The following is a 7,274-nucleotide window of genomic DNA, read 5'->3' as shown; positions in this document are numbered from 1 at the left end:
CCGTGCACCTACTTTAAATGTATTTTAAATAGAGGGAAATGGTTATTATGTGTGGGTACCATCTGTGACTCAGAGACCTAATATTCCCTACTTGTCCTTTTCTCCTCATTTTCTCATGCTTATTATCTATTTTACTCATTAGCATCCCTGCTATACAATGGTGAAAGGGAGGAGAAAAGCTTAAATTAGTTCATTTTCCTGGCTACTAATAAAAAAGTGGTTTAATATTTGATTAGGAAGATGTTTGAATGAAATTAGAAAATTCAGTTATTCATGTCACCCTTGTTTTTTGAGTTCAGGGAAAATGAGAATCTCTGAGCTCTGCTCCAAAAAGATGGATTATACTCCTATTAAGAATGTACTCTAATGTTCTAAGTTCACCTCACTGTGAATAGTTTGAAGACCCTCCACATACTTAGTACCATATTTCACATTGTCTACAAGAATATGGAAGGAATGTATGTTAAACCAATATTCCACATGTGATACCAGCAAATTCTAACAGCATAATCTTTTCAAAATATTTTAAAATCTGAACAGGTATAAGTCTTGAGCCAAATAAAAATAAGAGCTCACATATTTATATCATATAAGTGGATAGAGCATCTTGGTTCTCAAGTATAGATTGCTTTTATATCTGAAAAGGATCTGAACAGCTTCAAATCCACTCTCTGTAATTACCATACTATATAGTGGCCCCTCCCTCCCTACCGATTCCACATCTAGGTAGTCAACCAACAGCAGATCAAATATATTTGAAAAAAAATAATTGCATCTGTACTGATCATGTACAGACTTTTTTCCTTTCCATTATTCCCTAAACAGTATAACAACTTTTTACATAACATTTCCCTTATTTTAGGTATTATAAGTATTCTAGAGATGACTTAAAGTCTATGGGAGAATGTGCATATATTATACATCATTTTATATAAGGAACCTGAGATCTGAGGAGTTAGGGATCAGTGGAGGGTCCTGGAAGCAATCCAGAGACCGCAGGATGAGTGTAGGTACTATTTGGCAATCTAGAGTCCCTCAGGAAATCTTTTTATTTTGTTCAGTGTCAATAAAAGAATAGGGAAATCATAATTAAGCAGAGAGTATCTTTGTGCCCTTCAGAGTCTTGGATTCTGGGGGGTTGTCCTTGTTATTCCTGGATAGTGATCAGCTCCAGCTTCCTCCCGTGTCAGTGACACCTGCTTTCTTTACATTTGTTCTTAGGGTAACAGTTTCTTGTCGGTGTCAAAAGGTAGGTGGACTCACCTTTCAGTTTTTGATTTTTCCAATTTCTCTAGCACTTTTTTTATGTAGACACCTGTGTTAGATTCCTTGTTTTCTACTAGCTCCTGACTGATGCATTTGGGGGTAATAACACTTCAGTCATTAGCAAGTGGTAGTGATAAGTATTAGAGGCCTAGATGTGTTAGTTGGCGTTTCATCACTGTGACCAAAGTACACAAGAAGGAGGAAAAAATTAATTTGGCTCATGGATTCAGAGGTTCAGTCCATGGTGGGCCAATCTCATTGCTCTGGGCCTAAGGTGAGGCAGAACATCATGGAGGAATGGTGTGGTAAAGGAAAGCTGCTCAACTCATGGTGGTCAGGAAGCAGAGAGAGAGAGAGAGGAAAGGGCTGCAGAGAAGATGCAGCCTTCCAGGTCTCATCCCCAGGGATCCAACTTGTCCAGTCATGCCCCACCTGCCACCTAGTTAGTCCTCTCAAACTAGGATGGACTGATTGGGTTACAGTTCTCATAATCCAATCATTTTACCTCTGAATATTCCTGCATTAACATAGAAGTTTGGGGGGAATACCCTGCATCCAAACCATAACACTAAGAGAGAAACTGGTGGAGTGTTTAAGCAAGATATACTATTAACATAGACTAGACACATTTGTGTCATTACACAATGTTGGTCATTATAAATAAATTCACAGACTGCATCATTTTCATTGGCATTAATTAACTGAATACTGGATTCATGGTTCACTTGCTAGCCATGAGCAGGAAATCACAGGTTCTTTTATTTTATTTCGGTCTTAATCACTAATATCTACACCACTCAAATCACACATAATGCTTTACACAATTATGTGTGTGTGTGTGTGTGTGTGTGTGTGTGTGTGTAACACATATTACAAAAAAGCTAAGAAAGGGTTCAGAGGGACCAAAGAATTTCAAGAGGTCTCACTAAGAGAAGTCAGAGAACAGATATAAATGCAAAAGAGTCACGGCAGGTGGTCAGATTATGAACCAGTTAAAGAACTTGTTCTGGGAATAGAATTTATTCTAAGCCTGGGTCCAGTTGGCAGGCAGTTTTGAAGTGGACTGCATCAAGCAGGGAGGTGAACCTGAGCTGAAACCCTGGGGAGAGAGTAAGAAGTTCATCTCCTGTCCACCTTGTGATGTGTTCACTGGATGATCTGATAAGATCATGGACTGGTATGTGCCACTGTACAACTATCTTAGGTGCCCTTCCTTTTATGTGTTTCAAGTGAGGGTTTGCATCATTCAGTGGTCTGGTATGTTTGATAAGCTTGTGAGCCTGGTTTCTCTTGTATGGGTTTGATATCCTGCTGCATCCATGTGCTTCTGATGCAGTTCAGTAAGTTCACAAGTGGTTGTTTTTTATTAGTACAATTAATTTATTTGTGAATATGTGTCTTATCATTGTGCTTTACTGTTGGGGGTTATTCTTGTTGATAAATTCTGTAACTCAGGGCCAGGCACTGCTGTTCTGTACAACATGCAGTAACCCAGAAACAGCCTGATCTCCATGATACAGTGTTTGTTTTCTGTGATTTATTTTTATTTTCTAATCCATTGTAGTTTGTCATTTACACAAATACAATAAAATACAGTATCCCTGCAATGTAAAATTGCCATAAAAGTTTCTAAACACAGTCTTTAACTTTCTAAACTAATGTTGTCCTAAAGCACTCAAACAATTCACAGACTACTTCCAGTCCACAGATGGTTTTTGAGTAGCACTGGCCTAACAGAGAGGTAGGGAAAAAGGAAAACAAAACAAAACAAGACAAACAAATGAAACCAAACAACTAACCTCAAGATTATAAATAGAGGTGGAAGTTGGAGTGAAATTCCAGAGTCACAGGTGAATCAGTGGTGTAGTCAGCCTTCCATATCCATGTGTTCTGCATTCTGGGATTCAACCAATCACAAATCAGAAATATTCAAAAAAAGAAATTATGTCTCTACTCAATATGTACAGATTTTTCTTATTGTCATTACTTATAGTACAACGATTTACATAGCATTTATATTATTTTAGCTATTATGAATAATCTGGAGATGACTTAAAGTATATGGACAGATGTGCCTCAGTTCTGTGCAAATACTACACTGCTCTATATAAGGGACTCGAGCATCTGTGGATTGTGGTATCTGTGGAGGGTCCTGGAACCAATCCCTCATGAATACCAGGGGAAGACTATATCTGGAGACATCACAAGGACAGATGGAATCAGGATGGGGACAGAATGTTAACAGGCATCATAATTTAGCCAGTGGCAGGCAAGCAGGTATTCTGCGAGAAACAAGAAATAAAGTTGGAGGTCAAAGATGCCAGAAGGAAGAAGAAGCAGCACAGGCTCAAGAGCATGCCATGTGGATCCATGGAAAGGGGCTCCTTGCCCTATATGCTTTCCAGGGATACTTAGTCCAGTATGATCTGAACAAAGCAGGCACAGAAAAAAATTATACTCTTTAGGAAAAAAATTATGACAACAGTTAACATAAAGGGGTTGGAATAATTTTCTTGGAAAATTTTCAGTTACAGAAAACATTGCCATTAATTGATAATACAGACAACTATGTGAACTATACAACAGAACTTTTTGCCGTGATGAGAATGTTTTATCTTGACCATCTAGCAGGACAGCCATCAGTCACAGATTACTATTGAGCATTTGAAAAGTAGGTATGTGATGGAGAAAATTTTAATTTATTAGCATTTAAAGTTCAAAAGTTGCTGGGTGCTGTGGCATACACCTGAAATCCCAGCAACTCTGGAGGCTGAGGCAGGAAGATTACAAGTTCAAAGCCAGCCTTAGCAACTTAGTGAGGTCCTAAGCAGCTTAGCAAGACCCTGTCACACAATAAAAAAAAAAAAAAGTCTGGGATGTGACTCAGTGGTTAAGGTACCTAGATTCAATTGTTGGTACAAAAAATTTTTTTTAATTAATTAAAATAATTGTGTGTGTGTGTGTTTTTTGGGAACTGAAACCGGGAGCTCATGCATGCTAGGCAAGTACTGGACCACTGAGCCACATTTTCAGCCCTAATTTGATGAGTTTAAATGAAACTCAATTATTTCAAATGTCTTCAAAGTTTAATAAACTTAAATTTAAAGAGTCTCCCATGGCTAGTTGTTATTTCCTGGGATGGATGTTGTGTGATTCATGGGACCATTTTGTTTATAGTAAAAGATATATAGGCTTAGGGGTCACTTGGACTAGCCTTTCAATTCTGTAATTACTAATTCTGTGACCCTGGATGTGTTACTCACCTTCTCTGGGTCTGAATTTCTTGTTTGTAAAATGGACACCATAATATTTATGTTTAGGGCCCTTGTGAAAACTAAAAATGAAGCATGTGAACTGCCTAGCACAGATTAAGGATTTAATAAATGGCAGCTACTAGTAGTAAATGATATAGGTCAGTATTCATGAACATAATTTAGTTGTTTTGATTCCTCTGATCCTCAACCTGAACATGCAGTAGACTGTAAAACAAGCAACAGGAGATAACCACCAGGGGCTGTTGCCAAGGGTGGAGTGGCCTCTGGGTCCAGCGACTGACAATGCTTTTCAGTTAGCAATTCTCTTATCAGTCTTATGTGAGCTGCCCTTTTTCCTTCAGTGTGATTGCTTCTAGCAAATCCTCCTACTCCTGTGCATTCCTCTCCTTACTGCTTTTTCTTTATACAAGGAAGAACGGGAGGCTGTTAAGAAGAAAAGACAAATGGACCTTGTTCAATCAATAACTTTAATTTTACATACAATTCTAAGTAAATGGAGCCGGTCTGAGGACTGAGGGTTTCTTAAGTCTTTTTCTGTGGAAAGAAGAGCACAGATTCACAGATCTTATTTACTTTAACCCTGACAAATTGCTGCAATCTCTTGGGACAAGTTTCTAAAAAATGCAAATGCCTTTTCCTCCTTCCCCAACTTGGAGACCTGACAATGTCAGAGCACTCCAGGTGATTCTGTCATTGTTTGAAAATCACTGGGTTATGCCATCATACTAGGGGGAGTTCTGGAAAGACAGGGCTGTCTGACCTCTAGTTTACTTAGAGATCTCTGTACCATGCTTGGGCAAGCAAACAGCTCAGACATCACAAGGACCCAATCCATAAATGTTGGGGGAAATCTGAATGTTTGGCGGAAGTTCCCCCTGGGGACTTAGAGCCAATCATTCGAGCAAGGGCCACTCAGAATGTGCTTGGATTCCAGAATGCATTTTTCTTTCCTTTTCCTCTTAAGCTGCCCTGTCATGATTCCAGAGATGGTTCACTTCTTTGTACTCTCCTTTTTGGGGGTTCACATCTGTTTATGATACATTATTATTCAGTTCATGGGCTTTTATACATTTGAAATTTCATTAGTGGTAGACAGACTAGGTACTCATACAACTGGAGAAAGACTACTGAAAACTTTATCTCCTATCTTTTCAATATCACATTTTCCCACAATGAACAATTCCAGCAATCAGAGGTTATCACTAATACATTACCTTCATGTCCTTCAGTCCATTCCCACACTAGGACTAGGGCCACTAGTCACAGTGACCTATGAGTAATGGCTAATTAACATACTGATTAGTATGTGGATGCTTGTTTGGGTACTAATCAAATATTGTTACATACTTTTAGGAAAAAAAAAATCTCTGTGAGACAAAAGAATTCCAAGCATAGGCCAATGGCCCACTTCTGAACAATTTTTAGCACAAGAAAATTCCAGTAGAAAAAAATTTAATTTCAAGAGTCCCTTGAAGTTTTATCTACAAAAGAAGAACTATACATCAGCAAACGACGGGGAATATAACAGAACATTTTGTTGGAATAACTGAGAGAACAAAAATTTTACTGGAATGTTCTGGTTTAGATATCTTACTGTTTACTCTCTGGTTCTATAACTGCCTTTTCATTAGCTTTTGGTTTTGGAGAGGGCAACATGAGGATATTAAATCCACACTGGACAATAAAAATACCATAAATAAGAACCTTAATCTATTAAAATTTAGGGCTTCTTGACATATACTTAGGCAAGAAGTAACTTAGGCAATAAGAAGCTAGAACCCATTGGCTACATTACTGATCTTCAAAGCATGGATCATAGGGGAATCTTTTATTATTTTAAAAAGTGAATATTTTGAAAGACATCTACTTCCAAATAGTATGAGGGAGAAATAAAATATATTGGTGTACTTCTGCAGAAGTCAAGGTGCTTTGATTGGTTTGGAAGATGATTGCCTGGAGGGGGTCACTGATGTCATTAAGACTTCAGCCTCCATCACTCACTGAGCTTTCCTTCTAGTTTGGCTTTGTTCTCTGCTAGGTTACCTTCCCTACAGTGGCCTTACACAGCATGATCTCAGGTACTGCCACATCTGTCAGGAAAAAGGTCCCCAGTCTTCCTAATTAGATCATATGTCCTCCCCACTGCCCATCTCTATGTCCAGAGGACGTGAAATACTTTAATTGGCAGGCCTGGGTGACTTGCCACTGAAATGGCAAGGGGAATTGTGTTCTGGTCATGCCCAATGGGAGAAGTGATTCCTAACAGGAAGGAGTTGGGGCAAAGAAGTTTCTTTAAAAACTACTTTGGAGGGAGTAAAGCTGGTTACATTTGCTATGGCAATGATGAAAAATAACTTCATTCCTTTGTGACATGAAATTTGGACTTCTGGAGTAATGGAGACCACAACATAATCTGTGACCACAAGGAATGTATCAGTATGACAAAGGAAAGTGTCACATAAAGCTCTGAATCACATCACTTCTTAAAATGGCACTCTTGTGAATAACCCAACATTTAATACAGAACTCTGAGTTTTATTTATTTGTTAATTTCTGAAATGGAATGAAACAACAGTCACATGATTTAAATACATATAGATGACTTTCCTGAAAAAAAAAAAAAAAAAAGAGATGAATGCCACCATATTTCAAATATATAATAAAGGTGAAAAAAATCTTTGCTAAATATTTTCGAGAAGAAATCATTATTTCGTGAATCCTTACCTTGTTCAG

The sequence above is a fragment of the Sciurus carolinensis genome, chromosome 1, assembly GCF_902686445.1.
Source record: "Sciurus carolinensis chromosome 1, mSciCar1.2, whole genome shotgun sequence".
Taxonomy (NCBI): Eukaryota; Metazoa; Chordata; class Mammalia; order Rodentia; family Sciuridae; genus Sciurus; species Sciurus carolinensis.
Note: the sequence above shows the minus strand (reverse complement) of the source record.